This window comes from Bombina bombina, chromosome 1, assembly GCF_027579735.1.
Source record: "Bombina bombina isolate aBomBom1 chromosome 1, aBomBom1.pri, whole genome shotgun sequence".
Lineage (NCBI taxonomy): Eukaryota > Metazoa > Chordata > Amphibia > Anura > Bombinatoridae > Bombina > Bombina bombina.
In genome coordinates, this window is record NC_069499.1 from 390,244,202 (window position 1) to 390,258,836 (window position 14,635).

Consider the following 14,635-nt stretch of genomic DNA (forward strand, 5'->3'; position numbering starts at 1 on the left):
TTTTGAAAAATATCAGATATGGAATATTTTTTGGTTTTATCAGACAGTAAATCATCCAATGATGGTCTGGTGAGTTCCATATCAGAAACTGCCCTTAATGAAAAGGGGATTGTTTCCATGCTGCTTGTTTAATGCTTTGTTATGTCTATAAAAATTAGATCATAGACATGTTGTTTAGAAAAAACAATACTTCAACACTTGTATCCTTCTGAGTTTTACTTCATAATAATGATAAAACCTAAGCACTAGACCCCTTTAGATATAAGCAAAAGACCTGTCTTGTCCCTCCCTTCATCCGTGTCCTAAAGCTTTGGTATTGGTATCCCACAAGTATGGATGAATCCGTGGACTCGATACATCTTACAAGAGAAAACAGAATTTATGCTTACCTGATAAATTTCTTTCTCTTGTGATGTATCGAGTCCACGGCCCGCCCTGTCTGTTTAAAACTTTAGTCACCTCTGCACCCTATAGTTTCTCCTTTTTTCTTCCTAGCCTTTGGTCGAATGACTGGGGGGGGCGGAGCTAAGGGAGGAGCTATATAGACAGCTCTGCTGTCGGTGCTCTTTGCCACTTCCTGTAGGGAAGGAGAATATCCCACGAGTATGGATGAATCCGTGGACTCGATACATCACAAGAGAAATAAATTTATCAGTTGAGCATAAATTCTGTTATATGTGTGTGTATGTGTATCTATCTATCTATATTGTACCAAAATACCATCAGATATATGTATTTCTGAATAAATATAACATATATTCAGCTATGTAAAGAGCATTGTAATGTAAAATAAACATTTCTCTTGTAAGGTGTATCCAGTCCGCGGGTTCATCCATTACTTGCGGGATATTCTCCTTCCCAACAGGAAGCTGCAAAAGGACACACACAGCAGAGCTGTCTATATAGCTCCTCCCCTAACTGCCACCCCCAGTCATTCTCTTGTAGCTCTCGGCAAGATAGGAAGTATCGAGATATGTGGTGACTTAGTGTAGTTTTACCTTCAATCAAAAGTTTGTTATTTTTAAACGGTACCGGCATTGTACTGTTTTACTCTCAGGCAGAATTTAGAAGAAGAATCTGCCTGGAGGTTGATGATTTTAGCGGTTTGTAACTAAGGTCCATTGCTGTTCTCACGCATAACTGAAGAGTATGGGAAACACTTCAGTTGGAGGAACGGTTTGTAGAGTACCTGCTTTGAGGTATGTTCAGTATATTTATTTCTAGAGAGGTGATAAGATCTAGAAAATGCTGACAGAGCCTTGTATAATTGAGGTAAGCCTGATGCAGTGATTTAACAGCAACTGGGATCATGCTTACAAAAAAGGGTAATATTCATGTTAATACTCATATTTCTTAGTGACAAAACGTTTACATGTTATATAGAAAAAACGTTTTTTTCTCTGAGGGTGATAAATCCATTTTTTTGGGGGCCTAGTTTCCACATGGCTAGTCAGATACTCCTAGGAGTATTTTCTTAAGGCCCTCTGAAATCGAGTGCATGGTGGGAGGGGCCTTTTTTCGCTCTCTAGATGCGCAGTTCATATTCAGACTGAGACATCCAGCTTCCCTAAAGGAGTCCTCTGGCATCTGAGGACCACTATAGAGGGCTTATTCCTTTTCTAAATCGTATTTGAGGGCAGGTAGGAGCCACAGCAGAGCTGTGGCAAGGTGTTTAACTGTTTATTAATGTTTTTTAACGTTTTTCAAATCCGGTTTGGGCCTAAAGGGTTAATCATCCATTTGAAAGTGGGTGCAATGCTGCTTTAGTCCCTTTATACACACTGTAAAAATTTCGAAGAGTTTACTACTGTTTTGCAGTTTATGCGATAGTTTTTTTTCTCTTAAAGGCACAGTACCGTTTTTATTTAATTGCTGTTTCACATTTATTAAAGTGTTTTACAAGCTTGCTGGTCTCATTACTAGTCTGTTAAACATGTCTGACATAGAGGAAACTCCTTGTTCAATATGTTTAGAAGCCATTGTGGAACCCCCTCTTAGAATGTGTACCAAATGTACTGAAATTTCTATAACTTATAAAGACCATATTATGGCATTTAAAGATTTATCACCAGAGGTTTCTCACACTGACAAAAGGGAGGTTATGCCATCTAGCTCTCCTTACGTGTCAGAACCTATAACTCCCGCTCAAGTGGCGCCAAGTACATCTAGCGCGTCCAATGCGTTTAACTTACAAGACATGGTGGCAGTTATGAATCATACCCTCACAGAGGTATTGTCCAAACTGCCAGGGTTACAAGGAAAGCGAGACAGCTCTGTGGCTAGAACAAATACAGAGCTTTCTGACGATTTAGTAGCTATGTCCGATATACCCTCACAATGCTCCGAAGCCGTGGCAAGGGATTTGCTATTTGAGGGTGAGATTTCAGATTCAGGGAAGATGTTACTTCAGTCCGATTCTGAAATGATAGCCTTTAAATTTAAGCTTGAACACCTCCACTTATTGCTCAGGGAGGTTTTAACGACTCTGGATGATTGTGACCCCATTGTAGTTCCAGAGAAATTGTGTAAAATGGACAAAAACTTTGCAGTGCCTGTTTACACTGATGTTTTTCCAGTCCCTAAGAGGTTTTCGGAAATTATTACTAAGGAATGGGATACACCAGGTGTTCCGTTCTCTCCCCCTCCTGCTTTTAAAAAGATGTTTCCCACAGATGCCGCCATACGGGACTCGTGACAGATAGTCCCTAAGTTTGAGGGAGCAGTCTCTACCCTAGCTAAGCGTACAACTATCCCCGTCGAGGACAGTTGTGCTTTCTTAGATCCTATGGATAAAAAATTGAAGGGTCTCCTTAAGAAATTTTTTTATCCAGCAAGGTTTTATTCTCCAGCCTCTTGTATGCATTGCCCCAGTTACCTCTGCAGCGGCTTTTTGGTTCGAGTCTCTTGAGGAGGCTCTACAGGTGGAGACCCCATTAGATGATATTTTAGACAGGATTAAAGCTCTCAAGTTAGCTAATTCCTTTATTTCTGACGCAGTTTTTCATCTAACCAAACTAACGGCTAAGAATTCAGGTTTTTCCATTCTGGCGCGCAGGGCGCTATGGCTTAAGTCCTGGTCAGCAGACGTTACTTCAAAGTCTAAGCTTCTTAACATCCCCTTCAATGGACAGACCCTATTCGGGCTGGGCCTGAAGGAGATCATTTCTGATATTACTGGAGTAAAAGGTCATGCCCTTCCTCAGGATAGGTCCAATAAATTAAGGACCAAACAGAATAATTTTCGTTCATTTCGAAACTTCAAGAGTGGCGCAGCTTCATCTTCCTCTAATGCAAAACAAGAGGGAAATTTCGCCCAGTCCAAACCAGTCTGGAGACCGAACCAGGCTTGGAACAAGGGGAAGCAGGCCAAAAAAACCTGCTGCCGCCTCTAAGACAGCATGAAGGAGTAGTAGGAGGCAGACTTTCTATCTTCGCCCAGGCTTGGGCAAGAAACGTCCAGGATCCCTGGGCACTAGAGATTGTTTCCCAGGGATATTGTCTGGAATTCAAAGGTTCATCTCCAAAGGGGAGATTTCACCTCTCACAACTATCTGCAAACCAGATAGAGAGAGGCATTCTTACGTTGTGTTCAAGACCTACTGGTTATGGGAGTAATCCACCCAGCTCCAAAGGAGGAACAGGGACAGGGCTTCTATTCAAATCTGTTTATAGTTCCCAAAAAAGAGGGAACTTTCAGACCAATCTTGGATCTCAAGATCCTAAACAAATTTCTCGGGGTCCCATCCTTCAAGATGGAGACTATCCGAACCATCCTCCCTGTGATCCAGGAGGGTCAATTTATGACTACCGTGGACTTAAAGGATGCTTATCTCCACATTCCGATTCACAGAGATCATCAACAGTTCCTCAGGTTCGCCTTCCTAGACAGGCATTACCAGTTTGTGGCTCTTCCCTTCGGGCTAGCCACGGCACCAAGAATCTTTACAAAGGTTCTAGGGTCTCTACTGGCGGTTCTAAGGCCACGAGGCATAGCGGTGGATCCTTACCTAGACGACATTCTGATACAGGCGTCGACTTTTCAAATCGCCAAGTCCCATACGGACATTGTTCTGGCCTTTCTGAGGTCTCACCAGTGAAAGGTGAACGAAGAAAAGAGTTCTCTCTCCCCTCTCACAAGAGTTTCCTTCCTAGGAACACTGATAGATTCAGTAGAAATTAAAATTTTTCCTACAGAGGTCAGGTTATCAAAGCTTATAACTTTCTGCCGTGCTCTTCATTCCACTTCTCGGCCGTCAGTGGCTCAGTGTATGGAAGAAATCGGCCTAATGGTAGCGGCAATGGACATAGTTCTGATTGCCCGCCTACATCTCAGACCACTGCAACTTTTCATGCTCAATCAGTGGAATGGGGACTACACAGATTTGTCCCCTCTGCTAATTCTGGATCAAGAGACCAGGGATTCTCTTCTCTGGTGGTTATCTCGGGTCCATCTGTCCAGGGGAATGAGTTTCCGCAGGCCAGAGTGGACTATAGTGACGACAGATGCCAGCCTTCTGGGCTGGGGCGCAGTCTGGAACTCCCTGAAGGCTCAGGGTTCGTGGACTCGGGAGGAAGCCCTCCTTCCGATAAACATTCTGGAACTGAGAGCGATATTCAATGCTCTTCAGGCTTGGCCTCAACTAGCTGCGATCAGGTTCATCAGATTTCAGTCGGACAATATCGCGACTGTAGCCTATATCAACCATCAGGGGGGAACAAGAAGCCCCCTGGCAATGTTGGAGGTTTCAAAGATAATTCTATGGGCAGAGGTTCACTCTTGCCATCTCTCAGCTATCCATATCCCAGGAGTAGAGAACTGGGAGGCGGATTTTCTAAGTCGGCAGACTTATCATCCGGGGGAGTGGGAGCTCCATCCGGAGGTATTTGCCCAGCTGATTCACCTATGGGGCAAACCAGAACTGGATCTGATGGCGTCTCGTCAGAACGCCAAGCTTCCTTGTTACGGGTCCAGGTCAAGGGATCCCCAGGCAGCGCTGATAGATGCTCTAGCAGTGCCTTGGTCCTTCAGCCTGGCTTATGTGTTCCCACCATTTCCTCTCCTCCGTCGTCTGATTGCCAAGATCAAGCAGGAGAGAGCTTCAGTGATTTTGATAGCACCTGAGTGGCCACGCAGGACTTGGTATGCAGATCTGGTGGACATGTCATCCTTTCCACCATCGACTCTGCCGCTGAGGCAGGACCTTCTACTCCAAGGCCCATTCAAACATCCAAATCTAATTTCTCTGTGGCTGACTGCTTGGAGATTGAACGCTTGATTTTATCAAAACGTGGTTTCTCCGAGTCGGTCATTAATACCTTGATTCAGGCTCGAAAGCCTGTCACCAGGAAAATCTATCATAAGATATGGTGTAAATATCTTCATTGGTGTGAATCCAAGGGTTACTCATGGAGTAAGGTCAGGATTCCTAGGATATTATCCTTTCTCCAAGAATGATTGGAGAAGGGATTGTCAGCTAGTTCCTTAAAGGGACAGATTTCTGCTCTGTCTATTCTTCTGCACAAGCGTCTGGCAGATGTTCCAGACGTTCAGGCGTTTTGTCAGGCTTTAGTTAGAATCAAGCCTGTGTTTAAACCTGTTGCTCCGCCATGGAGTTTAAATTTAGTTCTTAAAGTTCTTCAAGGGGTTCCGTTTGAACCTCTGCATTCCATAGATATCAAGCTTTTATCTTGGAAAATTCTGTTTTTGGTAGCTAACTCTTCGGCTCGAAGAGTTTCAGAGTTCTCTGCCTTACAGTGTGATTCCCCTTATCTGATCTTCCATGCAGATAAGGTAGTTTTGCGTACCAAACCTGGGTTTCTTCCTAAGGTGGTATCTAATAAGAATATCAATCAGGAGATTGTTGTTCCGTCACTGTGTCCTAATCCTTCTTCAAAGAAGGAACGTCTATTACACAATCTTGACGTGGTTCGTGCTTTAAAGTTTTACTTACAAGCTACTAAAGATTTTCGTCAAACATCTACATTGTTTGTTGTCTTCTCTGGACAGAGGAGAGGCCAAAAGGCTTCGGCATCTTCTCTTTCTTTTTGGCTGAGAAGCATAATCCGTTTAGCTTATGAGACTGCTGGCCAGCAGCCTCCTGAAAGAATTACAGCTCATTCCACTAGAGCGGTAGCTTCCACATGGGCTTTTAAAAATGAGGCCTCTGTTGAACAGATGTGTAAGGCGGCGACTTGGTCTTCGCTTCATACTTTTTCTAAATTCTACAAATGTGATACTTTTGCTTCCTCGGAGGCTATTTTTGGGAGAAAGGTCTTGCAGGCAGTGGGGCCTTCCGTTTAAATTCCTGCCTTGTCCCTCCCTTCATCCGTGTCCTAAAGCTTTGGTATTGGTATCCCACAAGTAATGGATGAACCCGTGGACTGGATACACCTTATAAGAGAAAACAAAATCTATGCTTACCTGATAAATTTCTTTCTCTTGTGGTGTATCCAGTCCACGGCCCGCCCTGTCACTTTTAAGGCAGGTGTTTTTTTATTTTTAAACTACAGTCACCACTGCACCCTATAGTTTCTCCTTTTTTCTTGCTTGTCTTCGGTCGATTGACTGTGGGTGGCAGTTAGGGGAGGAGCTATATAGACAGCTCTTCTGTGGGTGTCCTCTTGCAGCATCCTGTTGGAAAGGAGAATATCCCACAAGTAATGGATGAACCCGTGGACTGGATACACCACAAGAGAGAAATTTATCAGGTAAGTATAAATTTTGTTATTTTCATGTCAGGTTTGCTCCATTGACTTCTATGGTGGAATAAGTTTACTTTCAACTTGTAATACGAGTGCAACCTGATGCGAGCAAAAAGCTTACGTCTAGTGCAGTTAACGCTTGAGTGGGAGCGTAAATAATGCTACACCTGTGATCTGGCCCTATATGTTTAACCTTTTTCCAAAGATTAAACACATAGAACATTTTATTATTGCACTACTGTTTGCTTTCAAAACATTAGATCATTTCTCCAACATTGGTGTGTCCGGTCCACGGCGTCATCCTTACTTGTGGGATATTCTCTTCCCCAACAATAAATGGCAAAGAGTCCCAGCAAAGCTGGCCATATAGTCCCTCCTAGGCTCCGCCCACCCCAGTCATTCTCTTTGCCGTTGCACAGGCAACATCTCCACGGAGATGGTTAAGAGTTTTTTGGTGTTTAAATGTAGTTTTTATTCTTCTATCAAGTGTTTGTTATTTTAAAATAGTGCTGGTATGTACTATTTACTCTGAAACAGAAAAGGATGAAGATTTCTGTTTGTGAGAGGAAGATGATTTTAGCAGACAGTAACTAAAATCGATTGCTGTTTCCACATAGGACTGTTGAGATGAAGTAACTTCAGTTGGGGGAAACAGCAGACTTTTCTGCTTAAGGTATGACTAGCCATATTTCTAACAAGACTGTGTAATGCTGGAAGGCTGTCATTTCCCCTCATGGGGACCGGTAAGCCATTTTCTTAGTCAAACAAACAGAATAAAGGGCTGAATATGGGCCAAAAAACTGGTAGACATTTTTATGGGCTAAATCGATTGCTTTATTTGGGCATATTATTCAGATTTAGGCTGACAATTTGCATTTATAATCTTGGGGAACGTTTATAAAACGGCAGGCACTGTGTTAGACACCTTTTCCAGTCAGGGGGCCTTTCTAGTTATAGACTGAGCCTCATTTTCGCGCCATTACTGCGCAGTTGTTTTTTGAGAGCAGGGCATGCAGATGCATGTGAGGATCAAAAAATCACTGGAAAAGCTTCTAGAAGGCATCAATTGGTATCGTATTCCCCTCTAGGCTTGGTTGGGTCTCACAAAGACTATAGCTGGGACTGTATAGGGGTTAAATTTAAAAACGGCTCCGGTTCCGTTATTTTAAGGGTTAAAGCTCAGAAATTTGGTGTGCAATACTTTTAATGCTTTAAGACACTGTGGTGAAATTTTGGTAATTTTTGAACAATTCCTTCATACTTTTTCACATATTCAGTAATAAAGTGTTTTCTGTTTGAAATTTAAAGAGACAGTAACGGTTTTGTTTTAAAACGTTTTTTTTGTGCTTTGTTGACAAGTTTAAGCCTGTTTAACATGAATGTACCTTCAGATAAGCTATGTTCTATATGTATGAAAGCCAATGTGTCTCCCCATTTAAATTTATGTGATAATTGTGCCATAGCGTCCAAAGTAAGGACAGTACTGCCACAGATAATGAAATTGCCCAAGATGATTCCTCAAATGAGGGGAGTAAACATGATACTACATCATCTCCTACTGTGTCTACACCAGTTTTGCCCACGCAGGAGGCCCCTAGTACATCTAGTGCGCCAATGCTTATTACCATGCAACAATTAACGGCTGTAATGGATAGCTCCATAGCAAATATTTTATCCAAAATGCCTACTTATCAGAGAAAGCGCGATTGCTCTGTTTTAAACACTGAAGAGCAAGAGGGCGCTGATGATAATTGTTCTGTCATACCCTCACACCAATCTGAAGGGGCCATGAGGGAGGTTTTGTCAGATGGAGAAATCTCAGATTCAGGAAAAATTTCTCATCAAGCTGAACCTGATGTTGTGACATTTAAATTAGAACATCTCCGCGCACTGCTTAAGGAGGTGTTATCTACTCTGGATGATTGTGACAACTTGGTCATTCCAGAGAAATTATGCAAGATGGACAAGTTCCTAGAGGTTCCGGTGCCCCCTCGACGCTTTTCCTATACCCAAGCGGGTGGCGGACATAGTAAATAAGGAGTGGGAAAGCCCGGCATACCTTTTGTTCCCCCCCCTATATTTAAGAAATTATTTCCTATGGTCGACCCCAGAAAGGACTTATGGCAGACAGTCCCTAAGGTCGAGGGGGCAGTTTCTACTCTAAACAAACGCACTACTATTCCTATCGAAGATAGTTGTGCTTTCAAAGATCCTATGGATAAAAAATTGGAAGGTTTGCTTAAAAAGATTTTTGTACAGCAAGGCTACCTTCTACAACCAATTTAATGCATTGTTCCTTCACTACGGCAGCGTGGTTCTAGTTCGAGGAACTAGAAAAGTCGCTCAGTAGAGAGACTCCATATGAGGAGGTTATGGACAGAGTTCACGCACTTAAATTGGCTAACTCTTTTATAGCTAGATTGGCGGCGAAAAAATCAGGGTTTGCTATCGTGGCGCGCAGAGCGCTTTGGCTAAAGTCTTGGTCAGCGGATGTGTCATCCAAGACAAAATTGCTTAACATCCCTTTCAAAGGTAAAACTTTATTTGGACCAGAATTGAAAGAGATTATTTCAGACATCACTGGGGGAAAGGGCCACGCCCTTCCACAGGATAGGTCTTTTAAGGCTAAAAATAAGTCTAATTTTCGTCCCTTTCGCAGAAACGGACCGGCCTCTAATTCTGCATCCTCTAAGCAAGAGGGTAATGCCTCACAACCCAAACCAGCCTAGAAACCAATGCAAGGCTGGAACAAAGGTAAGCAGGCGAAGAAGCCTGCCACTGCTAACAAAACAGCATGAAGGAGTAGCCCCCGATCCGGGACCGGATCTAGTGGGGGGCAGACTCTCTCTCTTTGCTCAGGCTTGGGCAAGAGATGTTCAGGATCCTTGGGCGCTAGAAATAGTTTCTCAAGGTTATCTCCTGGAATTCAAGGAACTACCCCCAAGGGGAAGGTTCCACATGTCTCACTTATCCTCAAACCAAATAAAGAGACAGGCATTCTTACATTGTGTAGAAGACCTGTTAAAGATGGGAGTGATACACCCAGTTCCAATAAAGGAACAAGGAATGGGATTTTATTCCAATCTGTTCGTAGTTCCCAAAAAAGAGGAACTTTCAGACCAATTTTGGATTTGAAGATCCTAAACAAATTTCTCAGGGTACCATCGTTCAAGATGGAAACCATTCGAACGATTCTACCCACCATCCAGGAAAGTCAATTTATGACTACCGTGGATCTAAAGGATGCGTACCTACATATTCCTATCCACAAAGAACATCATCAGTTCCTAAGGTTCGTTTTTCTGGACAAGCATTACCAGTTTGTGGCCCTCCCATTCGGATTAGCCACTGCTCCAAGGATTTTCACAAAGGTGCTAGGGTCCCTTCTAGCGGTTCTAAGACCGAGGGGCATTGCAGTAGTACCTTACTTGGACGACATTCTAATACAAGCGTCGTCCCTGTCAAAAGCAAAGGCTCATACGGACATCGTTCTAGCCTTTCTCAGATCTCACGGATGGAAGGTGAACAAAGAAAAAAGTTCTCTGTCTCCGTCGACAAGAGTTCCCTTCTTGGGAACAATAATAGATTCCATAGAAATGAGGATTTTTCTGACAGAGGTCAGAAAATCAAAACTTCTAAGCTCTTGTCAAGTGCTTCATTCTTTTCCTCGTCCTTCCATAGCGCAGTGCATGGAAGTAGTAGGATTGATGGTTGCAACAATGGACATAGTTCCTTTTGCACGAATTCATCTAAGACCATTACAACTGTGCATGCTCAAACAGTGGAATGGGGATTATACAGACTTGTCTCCAATGATTCAAGTAGATCAAAAGACCAGAGATTCACTCCGTTGGTGGCTGACCCTGGACCATCTGTCCCAGGGAATGAGCTTCCGCAGACCAGAGTGGGTCATTGTCACGACCGACGCCAGTCTAGTGGGCTGGGGCGCGGTCTGGGAATCCCTGAAAGCTCAGGGTCTATGGTCTCGGAAAGAGTCTCTTCTCCCGATAAACATTCTGGAACTGAGAGCGATATTCAATGCTCTCAGAGCTTGGCCTCAACTAGCAAAGGCCAAATTCATAAGGTTCCAATCAGACAACATGACGACCGTTGCATATATCAATCATCAGGGGGGAACAAGGAGTTCCCTGGCGATGAAAGAAGTTACCAAAATAATTCAATGGGCGGAGGATCACTCCTGCCACTTGTCTGCGATCCACATCCCAGGAGTGGAAAATTGGGAGGCGGATTCCATCCGGGGGAGTGGGAACTCCATCCGGAAATCTTTGCCCAAATAACTCAATTATGGGGCATTCCAGACATGGATCTGATGGCGTCTCGTCAGAACTTCAAGGTTCCTTGCTACGGGTCCAGATCCAGGGATCCCAAGGCGACTCTAGTAGATGCACTAGTAGCACCTTGGACCTTCAACCTAGCTTATGTATTTCCACCGTTTCCTCTCATTCCCAGGCTGGTAGCCAGGATCAATCAGGAGAGGGCCTCGGTGATCTTGATGGCTCCTGCGTGGCCACGCAGGACTTGGTATGCAGACCTGGTGAATATGTCATCGGCTCCACCATGGAAGCTACCTTTGAGACAGGACCTTCTTGTTCAGGGTCCATTCGAACATCCAAATCTGGTCTCCCTCCAGCTGACGGCTTGGAGATTGAACGCTTGATTCTATCGAAGCGTGGGTTTTCAGATTCTGTTATAGATACTCTGGTTCAGGCCAGAAAACCTGTAACTAGAAAAATTTACCATAAAATATGGAAAAAATATATCTGTTGGTGTGAATCCAAAGGATTCCCATGGAATAAGATAAAAATTCCTAAGATTCTCTCCTTTCTACAAGAAGGTTTGGAGAAAGGATTATCTGCAAGTTCTCTAAAGGGACAGATCTCTGCTTTATCTGTCTTACTACACAAAAGACTGGCAGCTGTGCCAGATGTTCAAGCATTTGTTCAGGCTCTGGTTAGGATCAAGCCTGTTTACAGACCTTTGACTCCTCCCTGGAGTCTAAATCTAGTTCTTTCAGTTCTTCAAGGGGTTCCGTTTGAACCTTTACATTCCATAGATATTAAGTTACTATCTTGGAAAGTTTTTGTTTTTAGTTGCAATTTCTTCTGCTAGAAGAGTTTCAGAGTTATCTGCTCTGCAGTGTTCTCCGCCCTATCTGGTGTTCCATGCAGATAAGGTGGTTTTGCGTACTAAGCCTGGTTTTCTTCCTAAAGTTGTTTCTAACAAAAATATTAACCAGGAGATAGTTGTACCTTCTTTGTGTCCGAATCCAGTTTCAAAGAAGGAATGTTTGTTACACAATTTGGACGTTGTCCGTGCTCTAAAATTCTATTTAGAGGCTACTAAAGATTTCAGACAAACATCTTCCTTGTTTGTTGTTTATTCTGGTAAAAGGAGAGGTCAAAAAGCGACTTCTACCTCTCTTTCCTTTTGGCTTAAAAGCATCATCCGATTGGCTTATGAGACTGCCGGACGGCAGCCTCCTGAAAGAATCACAGCTCACTCCACTAGGGCTGTGGCTTCCACATGGGCCTTCAAGAACGAGGCTTCTGTTGACCAGATATGTAAGGCAGCGACTTGGTCTTCACTGCACACTTTTGCCAAATTTTACAAATTTGATACTTTTGCTTCTTCGGAGGCTATTTTTGGGAGAGAGGTTTTGCAAGCCGTGGTGCCTTCCATTTAGCTAACCTGATTTGCTCCCTCCCTTCATCCGTGTCCTAAAGCTTTGGTATTGGTTCCCACAAGTAAGGATGACGCCGTGGACCGGACACACCAATGTTGGAGAAAACAGAATTTATGCTTACCTGATAAATTACTTTCTCCAACGGTGTGTCCGGTCCACAGCCCGCCCTGGTTTTTTAATCAGGTCTGATGAATTATTTTCTCTAACTACAGTCACCACGGTACCATATGGTTTCTCCTATATATATTTCCTCCTGTCCGTCGGTCGAATGACTGGGGTGGGCGGAGCCTAGGAGGGACTATATGGCCAGCTTTGCTGGGACTCTTTGCCATTTCCTGTTGGGGAAGAGAATATCCCACAAGTAAGGATGACGCCGTGGACCGGACACACCGTTGGAGAAAGTAATTTATCAGGTAAGCATAAATTCTGTTTTTTTTTTTTTGCACTTTTTATTTATTTTTAACAGTGTGTTCTTCATTACTTAAGAAGCAAAGGTGGTGTATATGATTATGTCAATCTAAATATTTTTCTTTGTATTTTAGGGGCATTGAATCTCTACTTATGGAGTAGGAGACCATTCATTGACTCCTCTACCAAAACTGCATGCAACAAACTCATCTGCAGAAAACGGTGAATATCAGTTACTTAAAAGGAAGTGGAAGTAATTTCACTCTCTTCGTCTGTCAAAATTATATCAACTTTATTGGTTTAAAAGATTGCATGTCTGTAATACCAAAGCCCATTCTTTTTTGACAAGCGACTGTTTAACAGACATGGGACAGTAGATATTGATAGGGCCATGCATCTGATCTGAGGTTTCTTATGGGCATACATTTGGAATTACTTTTCTCCCCAGGACTACTTAATGGGCACACCACCAGGCTAAAATGTAAGCCAATATTAAAGCTACTATTAGCTAATGTTACTCAAATTATCATGAAATCTATTTATTTTAAATTATATTAATTTGGAATCATATCTATAATTAACAGAAATTGTTATAATATTGCAAAGTATTTCACTGCCACCACTAATTTATGATGTTATTGATTCATTAAAGAGGCTGATAGGTATGTGGTCGTTTAGTTCTGTAGTAAGTAGAAACTTAGACCATGGCAGAACATGCTGTGATCTGAGATGTCTTTGCAGAAAATACAGCATGTCTGCAGAAAGAATGGAATAGATGCAGGAACTATTGGCTCTTTCGCTTTGCAGCGCTGCTCCGCATCAGGCTGTTCTCTTTAAACAGCACTGTGCTCTGGCAGCACTGTGGAAGTTTTCCTTGACACAGTGCATCCAAAAAAAAGTGCTGCTCGAAGAGCTTGAAGAGTCAAATATGGAGCAGTGCTTCAATGCATTTATTGTTGGCTGGTTCTCAGAAATTTTAAAAACTTTAAATTTCTTTTTTCTCTTCTCTGCAGCTAATTTGCAATGCAATTTTGCACTATATTATAGAACTTTAAAAATTGCTTTATTCCCCAGTTAATCAAAACATCACAATTGAACTGGTGCTTTAGTGCAACTGCCTAATTTAAAATTTTATTCTATTTCAAATGACCTGCAGAAATTTCTTCCGGTAGATTCTGGTAAGATTGTTTCATTTTATTTCGATATGTGAATGTAATGTTAACGAAACAAGGTAGGGTCCCAGTGGGACTCCTTTTATCTTAATAAGGAATCATGGATTAATATCTCCTGAGGGGGGTTATGGAACAGGGGGGACTTTTAATCATGTTTGTTATATGGTTCTATCTGCAAATATGTAGCTATACTTAGGCACACGGCCTTTTCGGAACATAACGGCCTTCTTTTAATGATGCAATCTTCGAGATTGCGCGCCCTTTTCGTCACTGGCATGGTGCACCTCGTGACGGGTGCGGTTACGTTGTTTTTCACTTCCGTGTGCTGACTGCGTGCGACCGAGAGAGTCTTGCTCGTGGGTTGTCTGGTTCACAGGAGGTGGTGAGTGCCCCAGCCATTGGGGGTGTTAAAGGCTGCCAGTTATGGTGGATTCTGCTATGCACAACAAGGATGCCTCCAATACGGAGGATGTGTCTTGTGATGAATATGAAATAGCCCGGGTAATCAATGCCCATGTTATGTTCAAATTGCCGTTCTAGAGTACTCTCTTCTCCTGAAGCAGGGAGCTTAGAGTTCGTTGAGCCATACGCCTCCGAGGTTTCCATGACCCGCGAAGCGAGTGCCCCATTCCATTTCCTGGCTACGCAA

General features: G+C 43.0%; 1 protein-coding gene across 3 annotated transcripts in view; it reads left to right on the top strand.

Annotated features, from left to right (window-relative positions):
* Positions 1–14,635, top strand: part of MBD5 (methyl-CpG binding domain protein 5) — a 902,668-nt gene that overhangs the window by 33,987 nt on the left and 854,046 nt on the right. For 2 of the 3 annotated variants that reach the window (XM_053698283.1, XM_053698282.1), the window contains exon 2: positions 12,949–13,036. The gene's annotated coding sequence lies outside the window, so the exon portion shown is untranslated. The other variant, XM_053698284.1, reaches the window with a different exon arrangement.